Below are 19,945 nucleotides of genomic sequence, written 5' to 3' on the forward strand. Positions count from 1 at the left end.
CAAAGTTACAAATTTTGAAAGATAACAGGATGCTTCTGGCTTTTTTTCCATTTTTAAATTTATTTTTACACTTTTTAACAACTGCCCACACTCTTGGTGACCTTGTTTGAGTGTAAAGGTTAAAATGGACAGCGGAGTATTTTTGTAGATGCAGTAAGCATCCAGGTGTGTATGATATCATCAAACTTCTAAGAGAGCACAGAGTCCAGGCTGTGTTTGCCCTGGCCACAGAAATAACCTCAGTGGAGAGGTGTGATGGAGGAGGAGGCAGAGAAGGGAAGGTGCAGACAGATACAGTTTGCACAGGACAAATAAGAAGTGTTACAAAGTGTGTCCAGCGAGAGGGAGCAGCTGAGAGGGTAAAGAATGCAGAGAGGGTTCTGCAGGAGAATAGTCTGGATGAAACGGACTGTTTACTGAATATACTTGAGCAAATCACACCAACAAAGAGATCTGTCAGGGCCATTGAAGAAAAGGACCAAACAATGCAGTCATCTGTGGCATTGGAGATTGTGTGGATTATGTAAAAATCATTTAAGACACTTAAATGAATTCTCACAATGTGATACAGCCAAATGGTGTCACTGATATTTGTTTACATCTGACTTTGCATGAATACATAATCATTTAATTACTATTCATTTTCAATTATTATGTAATCATTATGCTTCATATTATCAAAGAATTGGGCTCCGTACTGCACCTCTGTAAACTATCCTTCCCTGCTTTCCATTGAAAAGTTGATTTCTTCCAAGAACAAACAAATGTATTGGGTAGAAAAGTCAAGATAGTCTATGCAGGAAATTGACTGCCTAATCCTCACTGACACCGACTGTAGTAGGAAAAGAGTCTTTTACTAAGATATTTCATTGGACTAATAAAATCTATGCACTGACTTCACTCCAGTCAGATAGAGATGTGTTATCATGGATCACACTGTGGTTGTCAGCAGAGACAGGCATCCCTCCCAGATTTTAACCCTAAACTTAAAAATCTCTAAGTTACCCAAACAAGACCAAAACCATTTGTATTAATGCCTAATCTTAAACTTATGTGTATCTTAGCATATATACCTCAACCTACAGCAAAAGGGATTTTCTTAGTAATTACTTGTCAATAAAAGTCTGTGGCTGTATGCTTGAGAGATGGAGTGGTGTCAACATACATGTAAATGTAGTGGAAAATGGCCACTGATTCCAACATTCGCAGTGTAAATATGAGTGAAAGTCTATAGACACAACTGACATCCTGTTTTTCAACATTGAACATGTGTTCTATTCAACTATAACTTTTTTTTCCCACAATTCTAGACACCAGTGATGCTATTCATGATGCAACCGGAATGACTCATGAATGTGAGACAGGAGGTAAAAATGATGATGATATTATAATGAGGACTGACTAGAAAACAAAAGAAAAGAACAAGAAAAGAAAATATAAATGGGCATGTCATTGGTGCTGAAACCTAAAATATGTCTTAATTTCCATATGATGCAATCAAGCTTCACACATTCCAGCTCAGTGTTGCAGCTTTGAAAGTCATAATTCAGTAGTCAGAAGTGTTATCTGTGTTTCAAAATGTCAGCCTTTTTACTGAATTTTACTTTCCAGTGTCAATATATGGTGCCATGAAAATAAAGAAAGAAATAGGCTTATGCAACTTTTACTTTTGATATTGTCAAACTGTCTCACTCTATCTGCCGTTCTCTGCTTGAATCAGTATCTGTGGATTAGTGAATGGTGAAAGGTCAACAATATATTGAAATTTCCACAAATCTGTAAATTGTTATCCCCCTTGTGTAGATCATTTCCACATATTCCCTCTACTGTTTTGTCCAGCTCTGTGTTGTGTAAGTGCTCTTTTGACACTTGCAGCTAAAAAAAGCCTCAGTGCCTCTGGACAAACAGATCCGCTTTGGTGTCCGTAGCGGTTAGAGAGTCTAATATGGTACTATGGCGTGAGCAGCCGGTCCCTGCTATGTGCAAGCTAATGAAACATTTACCCTTACTATTACAGGAACCACCACTGGGCCTTGTTGGTGCTAATTAATATCGTCCTACTTTTATGTCAGATCTGATTCGTATCCTGAATTCTATATTCAACAAATCCTCCTGGGTCAGTTGTAAGAAGCAGTGGGAGACTGTTATGTATGAGTTCTCCAGGTTCCAGCAAGCCTCCATCTCATTCTGCCTCCTGCGATCAAAGCTGCAGGCAGCCTGTCTGTGAAACGTATCATTTGTGCAATTATGAAATGAATGTGGATGTTCTTGAGCCCATTAAAACTGGAACACTGTGCTCGACAAGAGCAGAGTATTTCAGTCTGCCTGTCTTCAGAAAAGTGTGATGAAATATTAAATTAGAGCATGTCTCAGTGATTGGAGTGTCATTAGTTAGTTCAATATATAAATAATAGACCTACACTTTAAATCAGTTCAGTTTGAGTTTACTTGTATGCCCAATAAACAGCACATAAAGACCTACAATGAGAATAAGAAAATATATACAATTATCTTAGAAAAAGCATCATAGAGAGGGATTCCTCATACATGCAATGAGTGCTGAGAGTGGGGAAACAAAAAATAAACACAGACAAGACAGTATAATCAAAATACATGCACACAATGAGAACTTGAAATTTCTGGATCTCAGATCTGGATATCAATTGTCAAGTAGTCTCCATCATGTTCATCATTACTGTCATAGCAGGAATTACCACCAGTGCAGGGACATAATGTTTTAGTCACTATGGACACCAGCTATCACCTTAGGCATAAAGAAACAGGAAGTTTCAACCTCAAAGGACCTTGTTACTGCCCAGCTGCAGCCACAACCTGAAAGGAGATAGGAAGAAGACCCACACACTGCAGACTAACTTATTAGCTGACTCCTACTCACACAAACAGAAATGCAGCAACAAGAATGAACAGGGTCACACAGACCAGGAAAACAGGATGAGAAAACTAAAATTGTATCTGCAAGTATCTGAACCTGTGAAATAATGATAACACAGGAGGTAAACATTAGTGAAGAGTACGCGTCACTTGCAGTAACTGAGGAAAGCTTAAAGTTGCCCTGTGGAGTTTTTGACCACTAATAGCACTATGGAGCAATGTTTTCATGAGTAGGCTGCCGTTTTGTTGTTCTCATGCACATTGATGCAGTTGACGCGATACACATTCCTGCCAATGGTTTAACATTATTCCACTTTTATACAGGTGGCCGTAATGTGCCAAGAAACACAGCAATGCGCTAACAAAGGCAGGGAAGAAGAAGACTGCAAGGGAATAAACATGGATGTAAACAATGTAGGTTCCAAAATATTCCAAAAATCAATGCGTTTTGGTGAGTAACTGAATGTAAACAGAAACTTTGTTTATTTATAAGAAAACTCCTCAGGGCACCTTTAAGGCTGTCCAAATGATAAATGATGATGGTAAATGTTTTAGCGTATTGCTACCTTTTATGGTCCACCAAAAGTGAGTACAACATCACACCCGATTTTGTGACATGCATATGCATGCTTGTGCTGGTAGAACACAAGATGCAAACAATACAAAAACACACTCATCATAACATTGTTCTGCAGGACCGCTAGTGGTCAAAAATTGCACAGGGTAACTTTAATGTTTTGGCAATAATAATGGGCATTGCACTGGCATGTAGTCACTCTAAGGCGAACAAAAGGTATTATTTGGGCAAATATTCTTGTTTATATTTTCACTCCAACATTGTGTACCACATGAAGTATTTTAGCGCTAGCCTTTGGTAAACTGGGGGACAGACAATATAGTGATCAAGTGTTAATGCAACAAATGTGTGGATTGACGGAATGAATGCACAATGGACTTATGGACAGATGCATGTGTCAAGTTGATCCACTACATCTCGGATTTCTTGGAAGCGGGAAGTTTAGTCATTGTTTAGCTTTTAATAGGTAGGTACTAAGTCTGGTTATTGAGGTTGTTAATTCAGTCAACAGGGTATATTCTGTTGAGTCGAAGTCACCTGTGTAATAATGTTATGCATTGATGTCCTGACACCAATCTGTGCCAATAGTGTAAAAATCTTGTTGAACATTTAAGGGGTCAAGCACACACGATGTGGTTTTTCATGTCCTGTAATAACGTAGAAGAATGTTTGAATAATTTACTTTGATCCATGAAAGTATGCAAATAGCCTGATAAACAGTGAGGGTCAGCACCCTTATTAGAAAGTGTCCTTGTGATCTCCTTTGCAATTAGCGCAATCTTATATGTTAAAAAACATAAAGTCATCAGCAGAGGAGGGAGAGCCATCATTATAGACGATAGTGGCAAATAGAAAATTCAGCATTTAGGGTTTGACTGCTCAGAGTGCACATATATAATTAGTTTATTAGTTTATTATCACTTTGTGCAAAACAGACTTAATTTCTAGTCAAACACCATTTACACTCTAGTTTTAATACACTATAAACACTGGGTTTTCGTGTTATTAGAAATCAAATTAAAAGACTATTAAACAAGGCGGTGTTTAAAATGCTGCTATTACATTATCGAAGGTGCCAAAATATGAACAGAAGCAGTACAAATATCAACCTGTGAATCTGAATATCAGCAAAACAGCTAATTTATGTAGATGTGAGCTTAAGATTTTTAATATTTAAGATTTCTGTTCAATTTTTTTTACTATTTCTACCGCTCCAGCAGAGCTCTGTGGTGCTGCTGTACAGAGTAACAAATCAAATCATGCTGAGCTTTACAGTTCATGGATGAAATGAAGAATGATACCACTGAAGACACTGGATCCTTCCGTAGCTGATGGATTTAAAAATGAATCTTAGAAAACAGTGTGGACAATATCTAAGCCCAATAACACCTGTGTGCCCATTTCACTCACCCACACACTACTATTCTTAAATATGTCTCACTGTATTTACATATACATCTATTAGTCAAAGCACATGCTATATATTATTATACATTTTTGCTTAATTTCTTTTTTTTATCTGTCACACAGGGTAATTTTATGTACCAACACTGAATCTGAGCATCAGTGGGTTATTAACCATCTACTGTACAGCGTGTGATGACCATTAAAGTCTTTTGTGCCTTTGTGTTTCTCAACAGGAACACACACCAACGACCGGACGCTTGTGTGTGAGTGTTTGTGGGAGATCCCTGCTTCAAAAAAGAACCTCCTGTCCACCAGTCAGCATTCAGAGATCGTAAGTACACTTTCTACCTTCCATTTTCTCCTCGTTCTTTGTAAACCAAAGCTGTGATATCGTTCATATAGCAGAAAAGCTAAACCCAATTCAAAGCTGAACATGAATCATGTGAAGAAAGATTTCAAACTCATTCCATTTCAGTTGGATCTAACAAAAGGATATAAATGTTACAAGGATTAAATGCTAAATCCTTTATCAATGTGAGCCATAGGCAAAAGCTATATAGATCAGTTTTGCTTAAATGCATAACCTCTTTCTTGCTGACTGATCATTCTGCTTTAATAGGCCATTTAAAATGAGTCATGCATAATTATTCCGGGTGCTTTACCCTCTAACCTTCTCAGTCTCTCTGTCTGAGATGAAACATAAGTTAGATCCTGTTAGAGGTTATGAACTCTGTCTTGGTAGGAAGTCTCTGTTGTCATGATATTGCAGTGAAAGTGTGATCACACACGCACATTTGTGTGTGTGTCCTCTGCAGCTTTTGCTCACATCTACAATTCTGCATTGATTCCATGCCAGTGAGCAGAAAGCTGATGCAGAGTGGTGTGCTCTCTGTTATAGCCAGGTACGTCAGCCAGCGGCTATTGCCATAACAGGATGTGTGTGAGGGAGTTTAATAAAGCTGCAGAGTAAATGACTGCAGTAAATACAGTAATCAAATTTGCTGCAGTCATAAGTAATCGCGTGGAAATCTACTGTATATGCAATTAATTAGGGGTCCAAGCCCGAGTGGGCTGGGAACCACGAATGCAAGGCATCATGGTGCCCAGTACCAGCGGTGCCGGGAACTCTATTTAGTTTCAGATTTTTTTTTCCATTGGTGAAAGTGGTACTGCAGCCAAGACTGTAAGAGTTATGCAAGTGAAATTCAGAGGGGTGATATAGACCTGTGCACACAACTCAGACACCAAAAATGACACATGTCCACCAGCAGGTGATGCTATAATCAAGGTAAACGCATATTGGTCAGTAACTCCACATAGTACGTCCACATTTAAAAACATTACATATGAATGCGCATGCGCATGAATTGAGTTGCATCTCACACCCATTTCTGCCTGGAACTTCTTTTCACAAAATCGCGAAATATGTGAACACACGTTTTCAAACTCCTCCTAGGCAGTGAGTCCGCAAGATATAAAGGAACAACTTCCTATAGGTTGCAGTAAAACAGGAAGTGATGTCATATCTCCACATAGGATTGTCCAAATAACACAAAAATAAGGCCAACACAAAATTTGATGCCAATCGGTGACTAGGTGGTGCTTTTGTTGCAAAATCATGACATATACGATACCTACTTTTTTAAACTAATCTTAGATTGCAAGTCCAATCTGCATAAATTTAAAAAAAAAAAAAAAAACAGAATGAGTAATCTAAGGCATGGAACAATCAGCAGGATCAGGTGAATGATGAGGTGAATGCAGGGGATTTTGCAGGATGATATGTAATGTAAAGGACACTAATGGAATGGATGGAAATGTCTATTTTTTTTGGGCTGCTACACTCTGAAGGCTTGTCTCTTGCGGTGCTGTACTCCTATGACAGAAATGGTTCCTCAAGTGTGTAACTTGTTAAGTCATATACATAAAAAAGCTCATAAGCTCACTAAAAGAGTCCCCCTCATGGTCGTACAGACTTTCCACCTTCAGTGATAAATGTTGCAGGCCCTAGTTAGCAAGTAAGCAACCCATAGAAATACATGCATGGTAGCTGTAGTATGTGGAAATTATTTGACATAAATCGTTTTGGGGGATCTGTCGTTTCCATCAAATTTCACAGTACAAACAGTGCCAAACACTCCATTAACAAGACCATCTGTAACATCTATATTTTTGATAAGCATAACGCAAGCCTTCGGACCAACACTTAGCAATCTATCCAAATATGGCTTTTCATCATAGGTATGTAAGCTGTTCTTATGTGCAAATCGCTCCGTTTGAGGGTTTTTATCAAAATCTTGAGCTTGAATTTGCACAATATCTAAACATACCATGTGCAACATATTGAAATTATGTGTTTGCGCTTCACTGTTTGTTGCAAAAATGTGAAGGTCCTCTGTGTCTTCACCCATGCCTGTCTCATAACACTTTATTCTAAGTTTTTCCCCTTTGGTATGTTTCCTGAGTCAATTTAGTGTCCAGGCAAACTCTTGGTCTGTTTGCAGCACTATTGCTGTTAACTCTATGTGACTGAAAGTATTTTCCCATAGGTTGGTCCCTATTTGCTCTGTGTGAAGAGGCCTTCCTTTAACTGGTGGCAGCTGATAAAAATCTCCAACAGCTATAACAGAATCATTGCCAAAGGAAGAGAAATCTGCACATTGTTTAATTTGTCGTAGTCTGGGTATAGGCCAAAGGTTTGTGATCAACCATGGAAATTACATCTATTACCAATATTTGTAGATCTTTCAAATTGGCTCTTATTGTATTTACTTTTTTCTCCCTTAGAGGTTGATATGGCAATGAAACATTATTACCAACTGCAAAGCTGTTGTGTATTTTTGTAGCATTAATATTGTATGCAGCCACACCATTAGGAGCAGTTAGTAAAACATGAATGTCATGTTTTAGAATTGTTAGACATTCTTGCTAACAATCTGCATACCTCATAATACACAGCTTTTATTAAATGAGACTTTCCTGTGCCTGCTCCTCCAGAAATTAATACATGAAATGGGTCATGATTTTTCCCATTTACTTTATCTAGACACCACTGACATATTTTGTAAAACACCTGTGCCTGTAGCTCATTTAATGAGCACACAATAGATCATGCTTCTGATCGATACATTTTCTGCATTTGAAATTCAAGTGACACTGCACTCCTTTCTAGTGGCTGTAAATCCAGAATTTCTTCTTTTTCACTAGGACACACATCCCTGTTAATACTCATTTCTTCTAAACATTCTAATCGCTCCAATTCTGCTTCAGGACGAAGAGCTGCCCATGTTTTCCAATCTCTGTGCTGACCTGCGACTTGTATCGCGCTCGTGGGACTGCAGGTCCGACTTGCAATGCCTCTGTGGGCCATGTTGCGACATGCACTGGAGGCTTGGTTAATACCTGCTTGCTGGTCCAGTATACTATTATAATTATTACTGTTTTTCAATTTAAGAATTAGATATCTTTCAGCATTCTTTTTTCATTGTATTAATGCAGCACAGTGTACTGTCAGAAACACAGAACATTCACATTCCCAGTGTAACATGGCTGGATGTACTATGTGTAAAAATGTCATTTTATCTCTGCTGCTGAATTAATCATACTTCCCACATAGACTGTAGTTTTCAAGAATTCTTGATGTATCATGTGGATCTAGCCCAAGCAGCTAACTTTGTAATTATCTCACAAGAACAAGAATAAGAGCCTATAGTCATGCTAGCAGCTAAATTAGCATAAGCTAAATGCTAACATCAGCATGCTAATATGCTCACATGACAATGCTAACATGCTGATGTTTAGCAGGTATGATGTTTACCATGTTCACCATCTTAGCTTAATTTGATAAATTGATAATTATCCAAATAATTGGCTGATGGGAAATAGTTTTGCAGGTATCTGGTCTTAAACCAAATTATTGGACAAACTGAAATTTTGACCTGATGATGACGCAAAGTCTTTAGGATTAGAATTCCTCCTGAGGTGGACGTTTGTACCAAATGTCATGACAGACCATCAAATAGTTGTTGAGACATTTCACTCAAATGACAAATGTCAACCTCATGATGGCGCTAGATGAAAGGTCAGGGGATCACCAAAGTCATCAGGGTTCATCAACTGGGAACCACAAATGGTTGCATAAGATTTCATGGCAATCTATCCAATAGTTGCTGAGATATTTCAGTCTGGACCAAAGTGGCGGACCGACAGACAGACAGACTGACTGACATGCTGCAAGCAAGGCTAAAACATTTAATTTAAATGAGAAGCAAACACAATAGACTTTTTCCCTTGGCTTCACAGCTGCATATTGTTGCATCCCACAAAGAAAGCGCCACTCACTTGAGGAGAGAGGACAGCGTCCTTCACCACTACACAGAGATTTGAGCAAACTGTGCTGAGACTGAAAAGGCCACAGAGGACCTGTCGTGCCGGGGATAGACAACATAGATGCAGCCAAAAAAATCCTCTGTGATCTGCCGGGGGGAATATAAACAGCTACTCAAGCATATGGAAGGTGTTGCTATCACAGGCAGGGAGAGGGGAGTTTGTTTTTCACTTGCATTTCTATGTGTGTGGTATGCATAGTGATGCTTTTGCTGGAAAATTCCTATGTGATCTGTTGCCCAGCCTTTAATGATCTCTGAATGCATGTGAACGCATACTGGTGAAAAAGAATAGCTCAGGCTGACAGATCAGGTAGTGATTAAGTCTGAGGTACTGATAAGCCACATTTACATATTCAGAAACACTTCACAGACACCTAATAATATGCAAATGTAGCTAAGCTGGAATTTATTGGACTCTTACCTTACACTTTCTGCGTCTCATTTCTTCCTAAATGATTCACAGGCTGATACTGATTCTGGGATAAATGTGGGATTTACCTGCAAAAAAGACTTAGCTAACAGAAAAGATACTAACCAGGACCCTATAGATCAATTGAACCATTTAAACCACCCAGAGGCAGGTTAGAGACCTGCTCAGAGGCTGTATCAAATCTTTTCCAGAGGGTTTCAAAGATAGATGTATTTTAATACAGTGAAGCTGCTGTTTAACATTTAGTCACAGTCACAAACAGCAATCCCCACTGGTTAAGAGGCCTCTTTTACTCTGTTGCTCTGTTACTGATATAGGAGCTGACCTGATTCATTGGTTGTATTGATCAAACTGATTAAATAACAGTCTGCCATGTGACTTTATACTGTGGAGATCTCTCTATCTGACAAGCTGAGCTCTGCTGCAGGACCACGATGCATTTCCCCACTGAACCGACTCCAGACACCCTGTTCAAAGTCGTTAGAGCTGACATCAGTCAGACAAACTCATCAAAAGCCAGGCAGGATATCCTAGTGGGGAGCATTTACCAGTTCAAAACCAGCAGACTGATCCTCACCCTCTGGTAGATTCCTCTTATCCAGACACCGTGACCCTTGTCTCGTTTCATCCCTGCCCTGTCTCTGCATCTTCTGCACTCAACATTTACTCATGCTTCTTCACCTACTCCATCTCTACTTCTCACTCCCTCAGTTTTCGGTGTAAAGTGGATTTTTTTTTTTCCTGCTCCTTGTAGATGAATGTTCTGTGATGGTGAGCTTACAGCAGCCATCAAACATAGTGGATTTTCTTATCTCTGGCCCCTTGAGCTGAGAGGCTCTGAAGCCCCTCGGATGCCTTTCTTCTCCTGTTCAGATACAAAGATGCCAGCCTCTTTGGGGTGCTAACACAGCTGAGTTTGTGCCAATATGTTGATATCAACAACTGTGTTAAATATTGAAGCAGAGATTGCTGTTGCTAATCACCGTTGGCAAAACTGTGAAATTGCAATCAGTCGATCATAGGTTGATCCTCCTTTTTCGAAAGGCTGACTGAATTTTGGCCAGGTCTTATTCTGCAATCCTTTTCTCAATCCCAGAGGGATCTTCGTGTTTAGATAAGGCAAGATGCGTGTGACGATGCTGCTTACTCATGTGCATGTGTGTCTTACAAGTGTACATGAGTGTGTGTGTGTGTGTGATCATCTCGAGACTCATCTGTATGGTGCTCGTCTCCTGTCACAACACTGTCTGGCAATGAGTGGCTCTATCACACTGGGTGACACGGCACTCCAATTAAACACAGAGAAGGACCACTAATGAAGTCATTATGTATTCTGAGAGTTTCATCTTGACATCCACTTTTCCCACTAAAGACTGATACAGAAATACACGTAAAAGGCTTAAAGGCATAAGGGTAATGGATTAGCAAAAAAGGAGTTGACAAGTGAAATATAGCTCTGAACAGGACGTGGCTGATGCAAAGTTTTAATCCATCTCTGCAAGTGTTTATGTAATTTCCCTCCTTTTGCTACCAGTGTTGTTAACTTTGGTCTCACCTCTCGAATATCAATTAAGATTTTTTTGTCTTGCCTTTTATTTGAATGGTCCCTCTTTCCTCTTGTGCAAACTACGTCATAGTCAGAGTTGGATCTGTGTCCACAGGTCAGGTACTCATTGTAATGGTCAGTAGCAAAGAACACAGGCTGCTCTGAGTGGCTGACTCTTGTTTTAGTGTTCCTCATAAACAATACTAGACTAAAGGGTTAAAATGATAAATTATGTAATAATGTACTCTGGGCTGCATCACACCAGCATGTACTGTAATTGTTTATGCTCATTTTTGTGTTTCTCGGACTACTGATGCAATATTCTCATCAGATAGTCAGTAGTTCTAGAGTCAGTAGTCTGCTCACACCAATAATGCAACTGATGAAACTGTACACATACAGTATCGTTAAATATTAATGTTGAATTAGGTTAAAAAATGTTGAGAATTTTGTCCTACTGGAAGCATAACAGTAGAAAAAAGTCTTCTAACTCCTAAACAGTTTCACCAATCACTCAAATTTAGTATGTTGTGTCCTCAACAGAAGTCATACTGTAGCAAAATCTCCTTTATAAGGTCATTTTCAGAAAATGGGAAAACATGATTAAGTGGCAGCCAACAGCTATTTAATTTTCAGCAGCCCCTTAATGCTGTCATGTAGGCCACATTCTCTTGAAATGTGGCACCTCAATACCATGAACCTGTAATGTAATCCAATAAAAAATTCAACATAAAATGAATAAAAACATTTGCGAAGCTTACAATGCTAATTTTGTCAATTTTGTCTGCCTATATACATCCAGGGGACCACAGTATATGTGTGGATATATGTACTGTATGCACAGTACTGCCTACAAGTGCCAGCATTTAACATTTTGTGAGAATTTGCCTCAAGGAAAGTGCTCCCTCAACTCATTTCACATTTAGGCATATAGTTCTTGAAGAACTGCATGCAGAATAAAATTAATTTTCCATAAATTAAATTCTGGGTCATCCTAAGTATATTATGTCAACTTCTACGAGCTCTCTCTCTCTCTCTCTCTCTCTCTCTCTCTCTCTCTCTCTCTCTCTCTCTCTCCTTGCTTTTGTCTGCCATTTTGAATGTTTAAAAAAACTGTTCCAGTCACACAATACCTTCAAAAGCACCTCCTCAGGAGATTTAAAAATATCCTATATTGTGGTTCCAGTCTGTAGGTGTCATTTTATGTCATGATCACTTATGTGGTTCATTCTGGCCATTTCTGAAGTTTTTAATACTAGCATTACTATGGAGGAGATGCAGGGTGATTTTTCTTTAATACATTGACCTAGACCTGTCACAACAGAGTTTAAAAGAATACTCCACCGATTTAGCATTCCACTCCTACAACACTGTCAGACTCACAATGGTCAGTTTTTTAAAAAAAGCATCTAAATTGATGCAGCAGAACCATTCTTTTTCCTTATCAAAACCCAGTGCCTTCATTACCCACACTGCAACTCGACCGCCAACAGTTTGGTCGGAGATTGTGTTATGCTAGTAGCAGCTAATGTAGCCTCGCACCTCTAGCCTCACACACAGATGAGGAGCGGGTATGTTGGCAGGTATGGACTAATGTCACATTTCTCAGGGCTCGAAGAACTCTAGAAAATGTGTTTAAATCTGTTTAAAAATATTTGACTTGTTCAGCATTTCTGTTAAACAAACAGAAGAAATATGGAGTATTCCCAACTGAAGACCACTAATTGAAATACAATTATATTTAATCTCTATAAATGATCTCTAAGTAGTCAAGAGGTTGTTTTGTCTGGAATTTCTGAGATAAAGAAAAACATACTGTACCGTAAGTTGGTCCAGTTGAATCTTGGTTTCTACAACTTAAATTAACAGAAGAGGTTCTGATGCAAAGCACAGGCTGAATGCATGAACGCTAAGAATGAAATGCAGTTCTATTTTTACAAAGACTGTTGATCCAATAATCTCTGAATTTGGCGTGCAGCGTCTTTGGAAACTGAAGACTTAAAGTTATTAAACACTGCTAATTGTTTAGCTGCTGTGGGCCAACAAAATGAGCCTGAACTGGTGAAAGCAAAGTTCACTCTTCAAAAAACTTGACATGATCGGCCATTTAGTAAATCTACATCAGCACACCAAATTTCCAGAATTTTTCAATGTAAATGCCAATTTGCTAATCAAATACTCATCACTCTATAATACTTATTAATTCTTAATTCAATATCTTAGGCAGTTCTGTAAAATCAAAATGCACAACACTACACTGCTGAGTTGATCCACAGTTCCCATGGCGTTCGGACCTGCCAAATGCTATTTGTGGCTACATTTTATTTAACTCCCCTGAAATCAGCAGCTTGACAGCGGGCAGGGACACCCACGCAAAGAAAAACACATTCATATGCATGTGCACATTACCACACAGACAGCAAGAGAGAGAGAGAGAGAGAGAAAGAGAGAGAGAGAGAGAGAGAGAGAGAGAGAGAGAGAGAGAGAGAGAGAGAGAGAGAGAAGTGAAGTGAAGTGGAGAAACAAACAAAAAATGAATTCCACACAGATAGTTTGTAGCAGAATACAAAAAGCTAAAGATTAGGGATAGAGCTGCTTACATGCTGAGATGCCAAACTGACTTAGACACACACACAAACACACAGTGATACCTCCTGTCTTCTAAATCAATCATGATATTATTTCTTGAGTGATATCATGTGATGTATTCTGATAAGACAAGTAGAATAGCCTTACATGCTATCTGCATTATACAGTATTTTACATCACTATGCATACATGTGCACATCAGTATGTTTTGTGTGCGTGCGTGTGTGTGTGTGTGTGTGTGTGTGTGTGTGCTGAGAACACCCAGCTTTGTGCAGTTCGAGTGACATATCTTGATGCTGAACATTTTTGCAAACGATAAAGGATGAGCGAAATGCAGAGAGAGAGAGAGAGAGAGGGAGAGAGAGAGAGAGTGAGAGCCTTTGTTAAAGACCAGCAAGAGTAAGAGGATGATGTAGATGAGCAACATGTAGATGTAGTCTTGAGGGTTTGTACAGTGTATCGTCTTATTCATAACCTCTCTTCGTTCCTCAGCCCTCAGGCTTACAGCTGCTGCATTGTAGAGACAATACTTTGCTACTTGCTCCACAGGTTGCTATGGTGATCACTGACCATTATTTTTTGTAAAATAATGACAGAATGGATCACACAAACTCCCTGATAGTCCTATGAAACATCAATTTGTAACCACTGTGTGCCTGCTAACTCGTGTCATCAAAAGTGATAAGTAAAAGGTGTTTACATTAGGAGAGTTGAAATTTTAAGTCAATTAGTCGAGCGACAGAAATTAATTGTTTTTAAGTAAAAAATGACAAAAAATCACAGTTTGCAGCTTCTCAAATGTGAATTTGCTATTTTTAAAGTAATTGATGATAGTTAACTGAATATCTTTTGGTTTTGGACTGTTTGCATCAAAGAAGCAATCAGAAAATGCAACTCACTATTTTTGGACATCTTAGAAAACAAACAGCAGGAAAACTATCTGCAGATTAATTGATGATGACAATAATCATTAGTTTCTAGTATGCTAGCAAAAGCTTAAGACAGTATCAAGGCTCTGCTTTAGACTTATGTTCCAAAGTAGATGTCACAGAGAGTGTGTGTGTCTACAAGACCAATAATGAAGGTAAAAGTAATGAAGCAATTTATAATTTCAGTGCAATATCCTGAGCATCCCCAGTAGTATTGTGTGGCACACAGCACACAGTACTGTTCACGTATAGCACAGAGACGCATTTTGTGCTTTCATACATCTACATGCTTAAAGACGTTTAGTCAGGGATTCAATATTCTGTTTGTCTGTGTACTTCTCACACACAGACACACACCCACACATGCTTGAGCATGTGTGTGATGTAAAGGCTTTCTGGAACATGAAGAAAGATTTCCTAGGGAACAGTGAAGTAGAGAGCGGCTGATGTTCCCTGCTATTTCTTAATTAAGTACACACAACTATCATCTTAAAATCGTAAATGTCACCTCAGAGCTTCTGGCTACCGTTCCAGTCCTTCGTCTTGGTTATGGCTCTTAAGTAAAATGCTGAGGCGCAGTCTGAGTAATGCAGCACTTGGCCATACTCTTAATAAGATACTCTGAGTGAAGGGCTCTGTAGCTACAGCAGCGGGTAATCATTATTTTGTAATCCCAAAGATAAACCCAAGAGTGAAATTTTGTTCATAATGTGACAGTGAAAAAAATGCTCATGCAATGTATCAACTGTCAAAACACAGAACATTTTCCCAAGAGTTTCTTTTCCAAACAGGTAAATAGATTCTATAGATGTGTGTGTGTGTGTGTGTGTGTGTGTGTGTGTGTGTGTGTGTGTGTGTGTGAGCTCTGTGCGTGAGAGGAGGCAGCTCAACGATAAGAAACATATCTGTGCCCAGCACCTGTCGGCCTCCTGACTGACTACACAAGCCGATTGCATGTGGAGTCCCTCTCATTGTCACAGCAGAAATCTCAAAACTATAATCAGGAAATAAAATGTGAGTGTGCAGACTTTAAGGCTCGGTTTTTCCAATGAATGCATTTTCTCCCTGCGTGTCACGAAAATTAACCACATCAAACAAATTTTAGTTGAAACTGAATTTTCATTATTTGTTGTTCTGACTTCAACGTGTGATCCTGAGGAAAGATGAGAGTAGTAAAGTTGTGGCTTTGAAGATGAAGCAACCTCAAGCCTCAAAAACAAACACTTTTGTCTGAACCCTAGAAGCCTCAGTACATTTGTCACTGTGTAACAAAAAGCTGCAGTAATTTTGCTGACAGGTTAGCTTCTGTCAGTACAGTAAGTACACCTTTCAGCTTGTTTTACCTGTGCTATAATGGCCCTGCCAACTCTGATCATGTATTGTGTTCCCAATACATACAGCTCCTTTTATTGGGACACTCTAAATATCTTGTGTCTTTTCTGTAGCACCTTACAGTATTACCTTGAATGGTTCAAAAGCACATAATCTGTCATTCTAGCCACTGTTTGTGATCTGTTTGGTTTGGTTTGTGTTTACAGCTCAGTGGAGCATCAGAAAGAAGGCTGCTAATGCCATTTAGTACACGGTATCACAAAGCACAGCTGTTAATTATCTTAATGCAATCAAACATTTGTTTTTCCTAGGTTCAGAGTAAAAGGCTTGAGCTCACATGCCTGTAAACATCTTTGGCTTCCAGACATTTCTACCAATGCTGCTACTAACACCAACTGCATTGTCTAATTTTATTAACTTTAAACTGTATTCCATGCATAACTTCCTATGTTTCTCCCCACACAAACCATAACCAAGGTCATCTGACTTGCCCACCCGATCCCTGACTTCCCAGCTGTTCCTTCCTTTCTTCTCCCCCACATCCAAACACATGTATACAAACGCTATATTACACTGACCTCTCAGTGCCCCCGTCACAACACCACCACTTTGCAATCAACTTTGCTTTCTCAAACTTCACACACATGAGAGCACACGCTATCACACAATGCTGAAGAGGAGAGGAGACGAGCTGTGACGATTAGCTGAGACAGGGCCGGGGGCTCAAGGAGAGAGGCGATGAGCAGCCAATGAACACGTCTAAGCCATTTGATACCTTAGGAACATTCACAAGTCCCCTGCAAGACCTTCACCATAACAAAGATTTTAATTTAACATTACATTTTAGATGAGTCATTAGTGACATCTTCCATCATTTTATGACAGCCTTTGCATCTAATTATGAAAAGATGGATACATGTCTGTCATCAAAAGGAAAAACTACATTCCTGAGTCAAAGCTGAAATTACTGCAAAGTGACACGCTCACACAAAAGAGACCTATGCTTATTATCTGTGACTCATATTTTTCCTATTCTCGCCTTCACCATCATGACGCAAATGTTCCCCAGTGCACTGCACTGCACGTGCTGTGCACCACTCTTTACGCAATAGAGACAATTTTATGGATTGATCCCTTCAAATGGTCCTGCAAAAGGTTCGATATGACAGACCACCCAGAGCATTACCTGAAATCTTGTTGATTATCTCCCCATTCACATCGATTATCATGTGGTTGCCTCCCCCCTCATACTCAGTTATCACTCTGTGGTTGCTGATACGGAGCTGCATTATTGATCGCAGCCCATTAACAGGGATAAAAGTGCACAGCTGCTGCCTGATTCATCACAACTCATGGCGGAGCCATCACTCAGTGGGCCACCTACACTTGCAACTGGAATAAACATCCGTCCAGAGGTACACTTTACACCAGGTACCTTCTATAAAATGAATTCTGACAGTTCATCAGAGCATAAAAGAGCATAAATGCTGCTAGACTCTTCCCAAACAGATCTACAGTGTGACAGGGGGTACACAATTTTTGTCAAAAACAAAACAAAAAAGTAAACAGGAAATAATATGAGATGCTATCTTCTGAAAATCTTTAAACTCTGATTTCTCCGTTAATTGTGCTGGTTAAACGCCTATGGAATTAATAATAAAAGTGTACATTTTACTGGGCTTTGTACTGTGCCATTTTGCATCACCAGCTGGAACAACAAACAAACATTTGTTGGTGAAATGGCCAATATATCATTGCTGCAGAGGGACAGTGTCATTTATTAAAGCAGTGGCTTAGCACTAAGAGAAATTCATTGAACATACTTATTTACTCTTTGTGAGATATCAGGGAACCATTTTTTTCAAATATTGAACACCCTGACTAATGCTAGCAAGCAAATTACACATGACAATGACAACCATAACAAGAATTGCGTGCAGTCAGCGGTTCTGCTTCAATGCAATAGTCAAGCTCTTTTAGATATGTGCACCACAGCAGGCTACATATTCCTCTCTCCTCTCCTTTGCCCAGGGTGCATTAAATGGATTAAAGCACTAAGAGCAGCCAAGCATATATTCATTTCCTCCACACTGAGGGTGAGAGGAGCAGACAGCATATTATGGAGTTTCACAAAGTCCCTGGACCATCTCGCCAAATCAAAGACAGAAGATTAAAATCTTTAGAGTAGATACAATCTTCTTCATTAAGCGGCTTTTATGCAGCAGTGTTTGTTTGCTTTTTGCCAACCATAAGTAGAAGTTACACTCATGTGGGAGAAAAGACATGAGTAACAATGTATGAACAAAGAACCTAGGCCTGAAAATAATGCAAGCTACTATCACTTGCTCAGCTGTCCAAGAGAGCCCAACCGATCACTCCATTGGAAATAATGGCCTCGCTCTGCGCAATGTCGAACGTTTTGTGCTTTTAGGGTGAAATTCACATTAGGCTCCTAAAACATCTTAGTTAAGGTCAGGGAAAGATCTTAAGTTAACACATCCTGTCTCATGTTTCAAGTCAGCATGACTTTTCCAAAACTGAACCGTGACCACAATCTTTTCACTGACATTAACCAAGTGCTTTTAGCAGATGCTGTAAGGAAAACAAATACACTGACAGTGAATGTTGTACAGATATGTTTACTATAAACATTTTGCATTGGTGGTTTGCAGGTATTTTCTATACGGTATTCATCATTTTGTTGATAAGAAAAAGTAATCTGTAATCATTATGTTTCCTACTAAATCAAAAACAGATATACTGTAAGGTAAACCTGCTGCACACTGTGGTTTCACACCTTGACCACACCAGGTAGCACTATCAACCAACATATGTTGTATACTGAATGCCAAAATTACATTAGAACATCTATTTAACATAAAGTGGAATGATGAGACTACAGTAGAGATGAAAAGCCCTGCAGCCACAGTGGATGCTGAATAATACACCCAAAAGACATCCATACAGTTGTTGATATAATAATTAATAAAAATGACATTTGAATTTCTTACTTTGTTTAAGTTAGATAGATGGAAAGATGTGGTTTAGAAAATGACTGTGGCAATACATTAGAAAACCCTAAAGAGAACAAAAGCCACATAATTGCTGCACTGTGGTGGACTTTGGTCCAAGATGAGACAGAGGACGAGTAGAGCCTGGCTGAACCCGAGCAGGCAGGCAGCAGGGGCATGGCAGCCCAGAAAGCCAACTAATTACACACCCTGATAGAGCAGCCACTTGGTATTCTCTGCACACCCACTAAAACATACCAGCACTAGATAAGTCGGCAGTAAGAGAGTGAGATGGAGGGAAAGAAAGGGAGGGGGAGCTGCTACAGAAGCTCCCAGACCAGCCAGACCCAGACAGCAGGGAGGCTGGGTTACAAATCAACCCCTTGCCGTGGTCTGAACCTGAACCTTCTGACAGACTAAACCAGCACGCTATGTTAAAGGACCCCATCTTTCACCATGATGCACACAGCATTTTACTCAGTGATGTATAACCTTTAGAATGAATGGAATCCCCTCGTCATGTCAATAAACACAAGCACTCTCCTTGCCGGGAAGCTGTTGGGTAAAAGTAGTAATGACAAATACAGAAGCTGCACCTCAGTGAGTAATGCGATAGTGGGGCTTATTGCCGTTAATGAGGTGTTGTACTAGTGTGTCCACACCTTGTCATTACTACATGTAAATGAAAGATATGGGCTGTTGTTACACCACAGGTAATTAATATTCTCTCTTCAGCTTCTTATGTTGCTGTGTGGAAATGTACAAAGGAGGAAAGTGGTGCTGGGAACATCACTTTTTGTTCAGTTAAGCACAATTGTGGAAATGTGTCAGAGTCAGAAAATTT

The 19,945-nt window shown here is 39.3% G+C and overlaps 1 protein-coding gene across 4 annotated transcripts in view; it reads left to right on the forward strand.

Annotated features, from left to right (window-relative positions):
* The window catches only part of frmpd3 (FERM and PDZ domain containing 3), an 82,769-nt gene that overhangs the window by 28,728 nt on the left and 34,096 nt on the right, over positions 1 to 19,945 (forward strand). For 3 of the 4 annotated variants that reach the window (XM_044205577.1, XM_044205584.1, XM_044205580.1), the window contains exon 2: positions 5,110 to 5,207. The gene's annotated coding sequence lies outside the window, so the exon portion shown is untranslated. Of the gene's footprint in view, positions 1 to 3,216; positions 3,307 to 5,109; positions 5,208 to 19,945 lie in introns of all 4 variants that reach the window. The other variant, XM_044205578.1, reaches the window with a different exon arrangement.

This window comes from Siniperca chuatsi, linkage group LG8, assembly GCF_020085105.1.
Source record: "Siniperca chuatsi isolate FFG_IHB_CAS linkage group LG8, ASM2008510v1, whole genome shotgun sequence".
NCBI classification, from domain to species: Eukaryota; Metazoa; Chordata; class Actinopteri; order Centrarchiformes; family Sinipercidae; genus Siniperca; species Siniperca chuatsi.